The following is a 14,274-nucleotide window of genomic DNA, read 5'->3' as shown; positions in this document are numbered from 1 at the left end:
CCGCCGGCGCGCCCGACACCCGCCAGCGCGGCCGCGCCCTTCTGGGCGGGGCTCCCTGTCGCCCTGGCCGGTTGTCCGCTCCAGCGCCCGAACCCGCCGAACCCGCTAGGCCCCCTAGAGCCAATTACAGGCAGGCCCCACCCCTGGGACTTAAAAAAGAAAATGAAAAAAAAGAGTATATAAAAATAAATAAAACAATAATTAAAATAAAAATAAATTTAATTAATTAATTAATTAACTAAATTAATTAAGTTAATTAACCTTAATTAATTAATCTAATTAACTTGTTAGCTTAAATAAATAGTAACTAAATTAACTAATCTATAATTAACCTAAACCGAGAATGACAGGTGGGACCCACAGGACCCACATGTTAGGTTGACCAGGTCAACGGTCAACGCTGACTGCTGACGTCAGCATGACATCATGCTGATGTCATAAATCCATTTTTCGAATTAATTAAATTCTAGAAATTAATAAAATCTTTAGAAAATCATATCTTTTAATCCGTAACTCGGATTAAAATATTTTCAACATGAAAGTTGCTCAGAACGACGAGACGAATCCGGATGCGCGGTCCGTTCGTCCGCCACACACCCCTAACCTATCAAACTCGCAACTTTTCCCCTCCGGTTCATCTGTCCGAAAACGCGAAACACCGGGAATACTTTCCCGGATGTTTCCCCCCTTCGTCGGTATCACCTACTACCGCGATTGGGCGCACCTAGCATCGTTACTTGTCATGTCATGCATCATTATGCATTTGTTTGCATTGTATTCATTGTTTCTTCCCCCTCTTCTCTCCCGTAGACTACGAGACCGACGCTGCTGCTGCCCAGTTTGACTACGGAGTTGATGACCCCTCCTTCTTGCCAGAGCAACCAGGCAAGCCCCCCCCTTGATCACCAGATATCGCCTATTCTACTCTATACTGCTTGCATTAGAGTAGTGTAACATGTTACTGCTTTCCGTTAATCCTATTCTGATGCATAGCCTGTCATTGCTGCTACAGTCATTGATACCTTACCCGCAATCCTAAATGCTTAGTATAGGATGCTAGTGTTCCATCAGTGGCCCTACACTCTTGTCTGTCTGCCATGCTATACTACTGGGATGTGATCACTTCGGGAGGTGATCACGGGCATATACTATATACTTTACACTGTTACATTACTAGCGATACTGTTTGGAGATGGGGGCTGAAGGGGCAGGTGGCTCCATCCAGGTAGTGGTGGGCCTGAGTTCCCGGCGGCCCCCGACTGTTACTTTGTGGCGGAGCGACAGGGCAGGTTGAGACCACCTAGGAGACAGGTGGGCCTGTCCTTGTTCGGCATTCGCGGATACTTAACACGCTTAACGAGATCTTGGTATTTGATCTGAGTCTGGCTACGAGCCTATACGCACTAACCATCTACGTGGGAGTAGTTATGGGTATCCCGACGTCGTGGTATCAGCCGAAGCACTTCAGACGTCAGCGACGGAGCGGCGCGCGCCGAATTGGACTGGAACGCCACTAGGCTAGGTCTGCTTTCGGCCGCGTACGCAACGTGCAGGTGTGCTATGGGCGATGGGCCCAGACCCCTGTGCGCTTAGGTTTAGACCGGCGTGCTGGCCTCTCTGTTGAGCCTAGGTGGGGCTGCGACGTGTTGATCTTCCGAGGCCGGGCATGACCCAGGAAGTGTGTCCGGCCAAATGGGATCGAGCGTGTTGGGTTATGTGGTGCACCCCTGCAGGGAAGTTAATCTATTCGAATAGCCGTGATCTTCGGTAACAGGACGACTTGGAGTTGTACCTTGACCTTATGACAACTAGAACCGGATACTTAATAAAACACACCCTTCCAAGTTCCACAGACAACCCGGTGATCGCTTTTCCGCAGGGCGACGAGGAGAGGATTGCCGGGTAGGTTTATGCTATGCGATGCTACTTGGAGATGCTACTTGGAGATGCTACTTGGGGGACTTCAATCTCCTCTCTTCTACATGCTGCAAGACGGAGGCTGCCAGAAGCGTAGTCTTCGACAGGATTAGCTATCCCCCTCTTATTCTGGCATTCTGCAGTTCAGTCCACTGATATGGCCTCCTTACACTTATACCCATGCATATGTAGTGTAGTTCCTTGCTTGCGAGTACTTTGGATGAGTACTCACGGTTGCTTTCTCCCCCCTTTTTTCCCCTTTCCTTTCTTTCTGGTTGTCGCAACCAGATGCTGGAGTCCAGGAGTCAGACGCCACCGTTGACGACGACCCCTACTACACCGGAGGTGCCTACTACTACGTGTTGCCCGCTGACGACGACCTGGAGTAGTTTAGGAGGATCCCAGGCAGGAGGCCTGCGCCTCTTTCGATTTGTATCCCAGTTTGTGCTAGCCTTCTTAAGGCAAACTTGTATAACTTATGTCTGTACTCAGATATTGTTGCTTCCGCTGACTCGTCTATGATCGAGCACTTGTATTCGAGCCCTCGAGGCCCCTGGCTTGTATTATGATGCTTGTATGACTTATTTATGTTTTAGAGTTGTGTTGTGATATCTTCCCGTGAGTTCCTGATCTTGATCGTACACGTTTGCGTGCATGATTAGTGTACGATTGAATCGGGGGCGTCACAGCAGTTCCGCTTCCAGTGTCCAGCCTGCTTGCAGTAGAAGCACTCAGTCTCAGGCTTAGGTCCAGATTTGGGTTTCTTCTCTTGAGCAGCAACTTGCTTGCTGTTCTTCTTGAAGTTCCCCTTCTTCTTCCCTTTACCCTTTTTCTTGAAACTGGTGGTCTTATTGAACATCAACACTTGATGCTCCTTCTTGATTTCTACCTCCGCGGCCTTTAGCATTGCGAAGAGCTCGGGAATAGTCTTGTCCATCCCTTGCATATTATAGTTCATCACGAAGCTCTTGTAGCTTGGTGGGAGTGATTGAAGAATTCTGTCAATGACACTATCATCAGGAAGATTAACTCCCAGTTGAATCAAGTGATTATTATACCCAGACATTTTGAGTATATGTTCATTGGCAGAACTATTCTCCTCCATCTTGCAGCTATATAACTTATTGGAGACTTCATATCTCTCAATCCGGGCATTTTCTTGAAATATTAACTTCAACTCCTGGAACATCTCATATGCTCCATGATGTTCAAAACATCGTTGAAGTCCCGGTTCTAAGCCGTAAAGCATGGCACACTAAACTATCGAGTAGTCATCAGCTTTGCTCTGCCAGACGTTCTTAACGTTGTTAGTTGCATCTGCAGCAAGCCTGGCACCCAGCGGGTGCTTCCAGGATGTAATTCTTCTGTGCAGCAATGAGGATAATCCTCAAGTTACGGACCCAGTCCGTGTAATTGCTACCATCATCTTTCAACTTAGCTTTCTCAAGGAACACATTAAAATTCAACGGAACAACAGCACGAGCAATCTATCTACAACAAACGTGGACAAGCAAAATACTATCAGGTACTAAGTTCATGATAAATTTAAGTTCAGTTAATCATATTACTAAAGAACTCCCACTTAGACAGACATCTCTCTAGTCATCTAAGTGATCACGTGATCCAAATCAACTAAACCATGTCCGATCATCACGTGAGATGGAGTAGTTTTCAATGGTGAACATCACTATGTTGATCATATCTACTATATGATTCACGTTCGACCTTTCGGTCTCCGTGTTCCGAGGCCATATCTGTATATGCTAGGCTCGTCAAGTTTAACCTGAGTATTCCGCGTGTGCAACTGTTTTGCACCCGTTGTATTTGAACGTAGAGCCTATCACACCCGATCATCATGTGGTGTCTCAGCACGAAGAACTTCCGCAATGGTGCATACTCAGGGAGAACACTTCTTGATAATTAGTGAGAGATCATCTTAAAATGCTACCATCAATCAAAGCAAGATAAGATGCATAAAGGATAAACATCACATGCAATCAATATAAGTGATATGATATGGCCATAATCATCTTGTGCTTGTGATCTCCATCTCCGAAGCACCGTCGTGATCACCATCGTCACCGGCGCGACGCCTTGATCTCCATCATAGCATCGTTGTCATTTACACCATCTATTGCTTCTACGACTATCGCTACCGCTTAGTGATTAATTAAAGCAATTACAGGCCGTTTGCATTTCATACAATAAAGCGACAACCATATGGCTCCTGCCAGTTGCCGATAACTTCGGTTACAAAACATGATCATCTCATACAATAAAATATAGCATCATGTCTTGACCATATCACATCACAACATGCCCTGCAAAAACAAGTTAGACGTCCTCTACTTTGTTGTTGCAAATTTTACGTGGCTGCTACGGGCTGAGCAAGAACCGTTCTTACCTACGCATCAAAACCACAACGATAGTTCGTCAAGTTAGTGATGTTTTAACCTTCTCAAGGACCGGGCGTAGCCACACTCAGTTCAACTAAAGTTGGAGAAACTGACACCCGCCAGCCACATGTGTGCAAAGCACTTCGGTAGAACCAGTCTCGTGTAAGCGTACGCGTAATGTCGGTCTGGGACGCTTCATCCAACAATACCGCCAAACCAAAGTATGACATGCTGGTAAGCAGTATGACTTGTATCGCCGACAACTCACTTGTGTTCTACTTGTTCATATAACATCTACGAATAAAACCAAGCTCGGATGCCACTATTGGGGAACGTAGTAATTTAAAAAAAATCCTATGCACACGCAAGATCATGGTGATGCATAGCAACGAGAGGGGAGAGTGTTGTCCATGTACCCTCATAGACCGAAAGCGGAAGCATTAGAACAATGTGGTTGATGTAGTCGTACGTCTTCACGGCCCGATCGATCAAGCACGGAAACTACGGCACCTCCGAGTTCTATCACACGTTCAGCTCGATGACGTCCCTCGAACTCCGATCCAGCCGAGTGTCGAGGGAGAGTTCCGTCAGCACGACAGCGTGGTGACGATCTTGATGTTCTACCGTTGCAGGGCTTCGCCTAAGCATCGCTACAATATTATCGAGGAGGACTATGGTGGAGGGGGGCACCGCACACGGCTAAGAGATCAAGAGATCAATTGTTGTATCTAGAGGTGCCCCCCTGCCCCCGTATATAAAGGAGCAAGGGGGGAGGGGGCGGCCGTCCTAGGAGGGGGCGCGCCAAGGGGAGTCCTACTCCCACCGGGAGTAGGACTCCCTCCTTCCTTGTTGGAGTAGGAGAAGGGGGAAAGAGGAGGGAGAGAGAGAGAAAGGAAAGGGGGGGCGCCTCCCCCCTCTCCTTGTCCTATTCGGACTAGGAGGGAGGGGCGCGCGGCCCAGCCCTTGCCTCCTCTCCTATTCTCCACTAAGGCCCATGTAGGACCATTAAGCCCCCGAGGGGTTCCGGTAACCTCCCGGTACTCCGGTAAAGTCTCGATTTCACCTGGAACACTTCCGATATCCAAATATAGGCTTCCAATATATCAATCTTCATGTCTCGACCATCTCGAGACTCCTCGTCATGTCCGTAATCACATTCGGGACTCCGAACAAACTTTGGTACATCAAAACTCATAAACTCATAATATAACTGTCATCGAAACCTTAAGCATGCGGACCCTACGGGTTCGAGAACTATGTAGACATGACCGAGAACCATTTCCGGTCAATAACCAATAGCGGAACCTGGATGCTCGTATTGGCTCCTACATATTCTACGAAGATCTTTATCGGTCAAACCGCATAACAACATACGTTGTTCCCTTTGTCATCGGTATGTTACTTGCCCGAGATTTGATCGTCGGTATCTCAATACCTAGTTCAATCTCGTTACCGGCAAGTCTCTTTACTCGTTACGTAATGCATCATTCCGTAACTAACTCATTAGCTACATTGCTTGCAAGGCTTATAGTGATGTGCATTACCTAGAGATACCTCTCTGACAATCGGAGTGACTAAACCTAATCTCGAAATACGCCAACTCATGTACCTTTGGAGACACCTATAGAGCTCCTTTATAATCACCCAGTTACGTTGTGACGTTTGGTAGCACACAAAGTGTTCCTCCGGTAAACGGGAGTTGCATAATCTCATAGTTGTAGGAACTTGTATAAGTCATGAAGAAAGCAATAGCAAGATACTAAACGATCAAGTGCTAAGCTAACAGAATGGGTCAAGTCAATCACATCATTCTCCTAATGATCTGATCCCGTTAATCAAATGACAACACATGTTTGTGGTTAGGAAACATAACCATCTTTGATTAGTGAGCTAGTCAAGTAGAGGCATACTAGTGACATTAAGTTTGTTTATGTATTCACACATGTATCATGTTTCCTGTTAATATAATTCTAGCATGAATAATAAACATTTATCATGATATGAGGAAATAAATAATAACTTTATTATTGCCTCTAGGGCATATTTCCTTCACACATGACTTGGCTGATAGCTAACAAATTATGCATGCATGCATTAACTAATCCATCAATCTTCTCGAACAAGGTTAACTCTAACAATCACCCCCTTAACCTTGTTGTCACTTATTCCTCTCTTGAATCCCATGGTCGTAAATGTCGATTGTGTAACACAGAAATGTCTGCCAATGCCATCTTGTCACGCCGATTGTCGCCGTCGCCGTTGGTTTCAATAAGAGGTGCACCTCCTACACCTTCACCACGGGTGTGCGACCGCGACACGCTCGCTGCCGCATGTTTGCCACCGGTGCCGCACCTTGCCGATGACTCTCCTTCAGGGTCGTCACCGGTGACGCAACTTGCAGGTGACTTGCCTCCATGTTCGCCACCAGTGCCGCACTCGCCCGTGACTCACCTCCATGTTTGTCACCGGTGACACAACTCGCCGGTGACTCGCCTCCATGTTGTCGATGATGACGCACCTTGTCGACAACTCAAACATGGAACTCCTTATGGCAATGTCCTCCGCTCCATGGCCATCACGTCCTTGCTGCCGGTGACGCAACTTACTGGGCAGCATACATTTCTCCATCGCGCTCATGACGCAGCTCGACGATGATGGAGACATGCACCAGCCGCTAGCAGCATCGTGCCGCCAACGGTGTCCACCTTGCCCCGCCGACCTCCACCTCACATGAAGTTCGCCGCGCCTCCACCACCGCCTTGGATCAACAAGGCTCTGATGCCAATTGTCGGCGCCGCCTCTCGCAGCGCTGCTTGTTCTTCCTCCTCTCTCAAATCTCTTGTGGTTTCTCTCAAGAACACACACAGACACACAATGGTGGAACTCAAGAACACACACACACACATACCAAGGAAGAACACAAACATGCTTTGCCGTGGGCTCTCTTCCTTGGCTTTCACAATGGCTACATTTTTGCTTGTGCCCTCACGGCTTTTGTTTCCATTTACTCAATGCAATATATATACACGAAGGTAGGCACTCAGGCCATGCAAAACTCACGCCACTAACCCACTAACGCCACGGCCTACAAGCACGGCCATGTCCAATCAACCCCTGCACTAACTAATCTAGCTATGTGCACGCCCACGTACACAACTCATGTAGCTTATCCTTCAACGGCCACATGACTTGGCTGATAGCTAACAAATCATGCATGCATGCACTAAGAGCAACTCCAATGGAACAACCCAAACGGACGGCGATTTCGTCCGCTTTTTGTCCGTTTGGGTCGACCGCCCTCCCGGCGTCCGCCCTGTTTTAGATATGGGTCGGCAGCGCGCCCAACGCGCCGACCCATATGTGCCGGCGCGGCCGGATGGCCGCCCTATTTTGCATTGATGAATTTGCATAGTTTGAACCGAATAAAATAGCATAGTTATTACAAGCCGAATAAAAATAAAAATGTCTCGCATAGTTTTGCAAACGAATAAAAGAAGATACATCTATTGGTTGCCAACATGAGCCCACATATGCTCAACCAAATCATTTTGCAGTTGCATGTGAGTTTACCAATCACGCATGTCTTGATGAAATTGGGTGAATTGTTCAAACATTGCCGCTCCTCCATGCTCAGGGACAACATTCTCACCCTGATGCTGAAACCCTTGATCGTACAGATGTTTCGGCCGCTCGTCTCCTACGATCATATTATGCATGATCACACAAGCAGTCATCACCTCCCAAAGTTTCTGCATTCTCCAGGTATTAGCAGGATACCGAACGATGCCCCATCGAGATTGCAAAACACCAAAGGAACGCTCGACATCCTTCCTAGCACTCTCTTGCTCTTGGGCAAATATTTTCCTCTTCTCTTCGACAGGGTTGGGTATTGTCTTGACAATAGTGGTCCACTTAGGAGAGATACCATGACCCAGGTAGTATCCTTTGTCGTAGTTGTGGCCGTTGACAATAAAGTTCACCGATGGGCTGTTGCCTTCGGCAAGCCTAGCAAACACAGGCGAGCGATGAAGCACGTTGATATCATTGTGTGATCCTACCATGCCAAAGAAAGAGTGCCAGATCCAGAGATCTTGAGACGCCACGGCCTCTAGTATGACAGTGCAAGCCCTGACATGGCCCTTATACTGCCCTTGCTAAGCAGAAGGGTAGTTCTTCCACTCACAGTGCATGCAGTCTATGCTGCCAAGCATCCCTGGGAAGCCCCTACTGGCATTCATCGCCAACAAATGGGTTGTATCTTCAGCAGTCGGCTCTCTCAAGTACTCAGGGCCAAACACATCAATAACAGCCTTGAGGAACTTATACAGGGACTCTAGGCATGTAGACTCGCTCATACGGACGTACTCGTCAATGAGATCACCAGGCACTCCGTATGCAAGCATTCAGATGGCAGCAGTGCATTTCTGATAAGAGAAAAACCAATCTTGCCAACGGCGTCATCTTTGCACTCGAAATAGTCATCATGGCCGACCCCCCCCCCCACTCTAATATGATTGAAAAGATGCCTACTCATACGAAAACGGCGGCGGAATTTTTGATGTTTGAACAACGGGTTTGTTGTATCAAAGTAGTCCTTCCAAAGAAGGAAATGCCTGCTCTCTCGGTTGCGATTCAACTCCGGAAGGTGGCCCAGAATGGAGCCACGGAACAACGGCCAACGGTTGTTGAGGTGGTGATGGACCAACACGGCAGCCAATATCTCCTTCTCGTCATCGGACGGCGAAACATCGGAGTCGCAAAGGAAATTGTGAAAAAAGAACTCATTGACGGAGTCCATTTTGTACCTTGGTAAACTGTCGAACAGCTTGCGAGCGTCGACGAGGGAGACGGATGGCGAAGGGAGTCACAGCACGCACGGACCAGCTAGCTGCCCTGCCGGCGCCCGACGAGTGGGCTGGCGTCCGACGAGCATGCTGGTGAGGATCTGGCCGGGCAGCGAGGCGGCTTCTTGGTCGGGGACGGCTGTGTGGTGTGGGGTGCGGGGGTGGGAAGAAGTTGGCTCCTCGGCGGCAAGACAACGGTGGCGGGCAACGTGGGAGTGGGCGGCGTTGCTGGGCGGATGTGGAGGCGCCGACAGCTAGTAGAGTCACCGGCAAAAATGGGCGTCAGCATCGGCGATGAAGGAGGCGGGCGAGGGTTGTTGTTGGATGGGGGAAGGACAATGTGCTACCGACCAGCGGGCCCGGGGAGGAGAAGGCGAGTGTGCGCGTGTCCATCGCGTGTCCGCGCCGACACAAATCCGGCTCAGAAATGGGCTGGGAATGGGTCGCCCGCGGATGAAAACCGGACGCGCGTCCGTTTGGGACGACGCATTGGGCCGCCTTTTGTGTCCGCGCCAACCCAAACGGACGGCAGCGAACGAAATGGGTCGCCCCATTGGAGTTCCTCTAACTGATCCATCAACTTCTCAAACAAGGTTAACTCTAACACTACAGGATGAGCCGTTGCAGATGTGGGGCATCCACGACCACGAGCTCCTTCGCCATGGAAAACTAGAGGACCGTGCAGCAGAGGCTTTGACTCCTGATTTGGACGCGCGACAGAAATTCGTAGCTAGCGATGAGCGCGAAGATTATGAATTCTGGGCTGCAGGCGAGCAGGTACTCGAGGTCGCACTCCTTCATTAAGGTGTGGCAAATGTCGAGCTCTTGGAGGTGGGGAAAGACGTCGGGGTGGCGTAAGAGGTGTCCGAGAATTGCCAGACGCCAAGGTAGAGGCGGCGGAGGGAGGAGCACATCGAGGGGCCAGGGGCGGTTGACGAGGATGAGGCTTTCCACACCCTTGGCGGCGAAGAGGCGCAGCCACTGGGCGAGCGCTTTCTCCCTGAATCCCATGAAGTTTCAGGAGAGATGTGCCCAGCAAAAGGAGCCCGGGTGGGAGGCGAGAACGTGCGAGACGGTAGAGGCAAGGGCACTCTAGTCGATGTCGTCTCGTAGGTCCACCTGCCAGAAGAGGTGGCGGTCTTTGAGGAGGAGCGGGGTGGAGCGCCAGATGCTGCGCCAGCGGGGAGAGATGGCGGTGGTGCGCGCGGCGTCCTTGACGGGCAGGCGGTAGACGATGTTGCGCAGGAGGTCGTTGGGGAGGTTGCTGATTCGGTCCTCGCCATCGTCGTCGCGGCCGAAGTTGGGGTCAGAGGATGGGTTGACCTTGTGAAGGACGGGGAACGGAGACACCGGGAGCCAGGCGTATATGATTTTTAGAATATCCTGGAGCCCCATTGCTCCAAGCTCCGGCGACGGCGACGGCGGTGGGAGCGAGCATGAATGGGGTTTCTGTCGACCAGCAAAGTGAGAAGGAGGGTGGTTCTTTTTTCAGGACTGGGAGGGGGCTTCTCGCAAATCGAAACTTGCTAGAGTTTCGCGTTCATGGGCCCGATGCAGGGAGCCAATGGGCCGACTGGCCGACCAGTGTTCTACTCGTGTGAACTGCATAAATGGAGACAAGACTTCCAATCTGTATGTGCACCGTAATATCCCATTGAGGTAAGATAAGGATATTTCACAACTGCTGGCCTGTATTTTGCCACTTTCATCAGAAAATTAAGTTTAGTACTATACTTGTGCTCCCTAATTGACATGCCAAATCTTACATTGAAGGCGAAGCTTGTCTGCTATTGAACCAAGTGATGAAAGGGAAGAACAAGCGGGAAAAAAACAAAAATCAACTCCCGGTGATGTAATGAAGCCCTGGAACTGTGATGACACAAGTAATGATATAGTTTTGCATCTTAATTTATTGCTATGGCGGAAACGAGCAATTGTTTTGCCACTGATTTGATGCCATACGTAATTATCTCTACTTGTGCAAACAGGGATCTTCTTTGAAGATACCATATATTTTAGTGGAACTACACAAGAAGATGTTGGAAACATTAAACTAATCGAGGAGTATATAGTAAGCATGGCCACCCCCGTAGATAGGAACAGATGATTCCTGAGAAGTGCTTCATCTGTATGCTCTACACAATCAGCCTCCTGACAAATGTTGGTACTTACCCACTGATTTCATCCATATGATTGAGCTTTGTCATCTCTATTGGTGTTGTGCTACTGTTTAGATACTGTCATGAAAAAGTGGTATTGTCCTTGAGAAGTGCTTTATCTGTGTTGTTTTAAATATTTCCTTTCCTTTTTCTCGAGTAAATAGGGATCATCTTCCTCTGAAGAAGAATATGGAGTACGTGAAGTGACTAGTTTCAATTATGCCAGGATGAAGAGCCCTGTCTATCTTCTCATCAGAAGGAGCAGTTAAAGGATGGTTACATTACTCCCCACAAGACCAAACTAACTTCAGCTCAGAAGGACTGACAAATATCCATTTTTTGATGTGATGCACGAGTACAATGTTGTTCTAGGATTCTTTCTGGTGAGTTCCATTTTTCTAAAAGTGTGCTCTACATGGACCATGTATGTGCCTGTTGAAACTGTCAATTCATAGTACTGTTTGCTTTATACTAATCGCTTTTTTGTATTTGTGCAAACAGGGGTGCTCAGCTTGATTTCAACGGGAACTGCACAAAATGTTCATGAATACATCGAATCATTCATTTCCACCACAAAAAAGGAGGTGCCCATAAGTTCAAGGCATTGCAACATATAAGGGCGAAATCATACAAGCTACGCGCGAATTTGGTTGATTTTGGTGGAACTGAACAAAAAGAACAGCTGGTTTATTTAGCAGGAGGTGCCATGTCAATGGCCGAACTGATGGCAAACCCTGCCCATTGCACAATCGTAGGCATTTGATATTTTGAAATCGGACAACCTTGTCAAATTTTGCTCATTGATTTTGATATGCGTTTGATATTTTCGAATGGGACGCCCTTTGCTGTCAGCAACGGCGATCATTTTTTTCTTTATTCTTTAGTTATGAAGTAAATATTGCCTCTGACATGTGAGTCGCATAGATGCATAATCATCGATTGTTTTGAATGTTCTCTATGAATTGCCAGGCCTGTGTGTTTGATTGCAATGTACGGAAACGCTAAAAAGCTGCTCAAACTCTTTGTACTCCTTCTGTTCCTTTTTACTTCGCACATTGTGAAAGTGCATACTTTTTTGTATAAGATTCATCAAAGTAGAGATACTTTGACTGCATACAAAACTTGTATGCAGACTAGAAAGGACCGAAGGGAGTACATGTGAAACTGCTGCAAACGTGGTGATCACTCTGGGAATAATGCTAGTACGTATTGTTTTGCATGTTCATCCAATGCCAGTGATACAGGAATTCAAACTAATCGAAATAAATTCATTCATACACGGTCGGATTTCATATAAACATGCCGGATTTCATTACATTTCATACATTCTTCAACTAAAAAGGGGTGTTTGTGGCCGCATGCATCTCCCAGATGTAGAGGCCGGGGGTCATCCTCCTTTTCGAAAAAAGGGGTGCGCTGGAGGTATAATTAATTAACCGAAGCTACCCACCTGTGTCCTGCTGAGCCAAACAAAAGCTTCAGTGACTTAACTGCAGGTGCAGTTGCATAACTGACATGTGGCCTGTTGGGCCCACGTGTCATTCAGCCAACTGCACCAGCAGTTAAGTAGAAGCAGCGTTCTTCTCCAGCGCAGCTCTCCGACTCCACGTCGCCGCCAAAAAGCTAACCGGCCGTCAATGGTCAACCCGCCTAGCTTGGCTTCAACCGGAGGGTAGCAGTGGTGGCCTTACTTGGACCCGAGCGGCGGCGACCTACCATGTTCTACTCTTCCTCGTTTTCTGTGTGGTGCGGCCTCATTGGCAGCGGGGCGGGGCCTCGGCGGAGCCGGCGATGCCTCTATCTCGTTACCGGCGGGCGGCGCATCAGCGGATCGGTGGAAATCCTCCCCCACGTTGCCGGCACGGTGGGGCCTCGGCTGAGCCGGCGATGTCCTCTGCCTCGTTGTTGGCGGGGCGGGGCCTCGGCGGAGCCGGCGGTGTCCTCTGCCTCGTTCTTGGTGCCGCGGGGCGTCGGCGGAGCCAGCGGTATCCTCTGCCTCGTTGTAGGCGGTTGCAGCCTCCGCCACCCGCATGCGGTACCACCAGCGCTCGAGGCGGCCCTTGCGGGCGGAGCGGTATGAGTCGAGCAGTGCCTCCTGCTCCGCGGCAATCTGCTCCTCCGCCTGCAGGTGCTCCTGGAGGAGATGGTGGTTGTAGGCGGCGTTGGCCTGCGCCTCCCGGAGCTGCTCCTCACGCATCTACCTCACCTTGTCCATATATTGGGCACGGGCCTCGCCGATGGTCATGGTGCAATGCACCGGCGAGGATGGCGCGGAGGAGGGGGTTGGCGCCGGATCATCGACTACCATGTTCTCCATTGGGACGTCGCTGTCCTCCGGTTGCCTGCCGGCCAGCCGGTCGGCAGCAATGGCTGCTATCTCCTTGTGGTCCGTCGTCCGCCCGTCCCGAAGAGCGCTGGAGCGCGAGGAAGCCATGGTGGGCAGTAGTGGTGTGGACAGGAGAAAGGGAACGGATGCGGATGACTGCGGCTATGGCCGGCGCAGCAATTTATATAGCAATGGTGGGCGGGCGAAGGGACGGACGTGTGGCACCGAAGTAGCCGCCTCGGCAACCGCGTATCATTAATGTGTGTGGCAGATGGACGGACGGACGACACTTGTGTCGTTTGAAGGTGGAGCAATCGCCTGCACCGGGAAGCGGGACGGCCGGCGCTGACTGTTTCGGACGGAAAGCGCGCGCGGGCGAGGAGATTACTTTACTTGGATAGGATGACAATGGGGACCCACCAGGTCCATAGCCTCACGTACGCAAGTGCCTCCTTATTATATATATATATATAACTATAATTTATTCTTCTTCCTCCTGGTTTCCTGACATCACGGTCCCACACTATTGTCTACCTATGTACTCCCTCCTTTCCGGTTTATAGGGCTTATCTCAAAATTTTAGTTTTTCCATTTTATAAGGCTCAATTTGGTTGTTTTCCATCACATGTTCA

At 49.3% G+C, this 14,274-nt stretch overlaps 1 pseudogene; it reads right to left on the bottom strand.

Moving 5' to 3' along the window:
* LOC119279555 overlaps positions 1-10,552 on the bottom strand; it is a 22,797-nt pseudogene extending 12,245 nt beyond the window's left edge.
* Between the last annotated feature and the right edge of the window lie 3,722 nt (positions 10,553-14,274).

The sequence above is a fragment of the Triticum dicoccoides genome, chromosome 3B (genome assembly GCF_002162155.2).
Source record: "Triticum dicoccoides isolate Atlit2015 ecotype Zavitan chromosome 3B, WEW_v2.0, whole genome shotgun sequence".
NCBI lineage: Eukaryota > Viridiplantae > Streptophyta > Magnoliopsida > Poales > Poaceae > Triticum > Triticum dicoccoides.
This window is presented reverse-complemented; position numbering and strand designations above follow the sequence as displayed.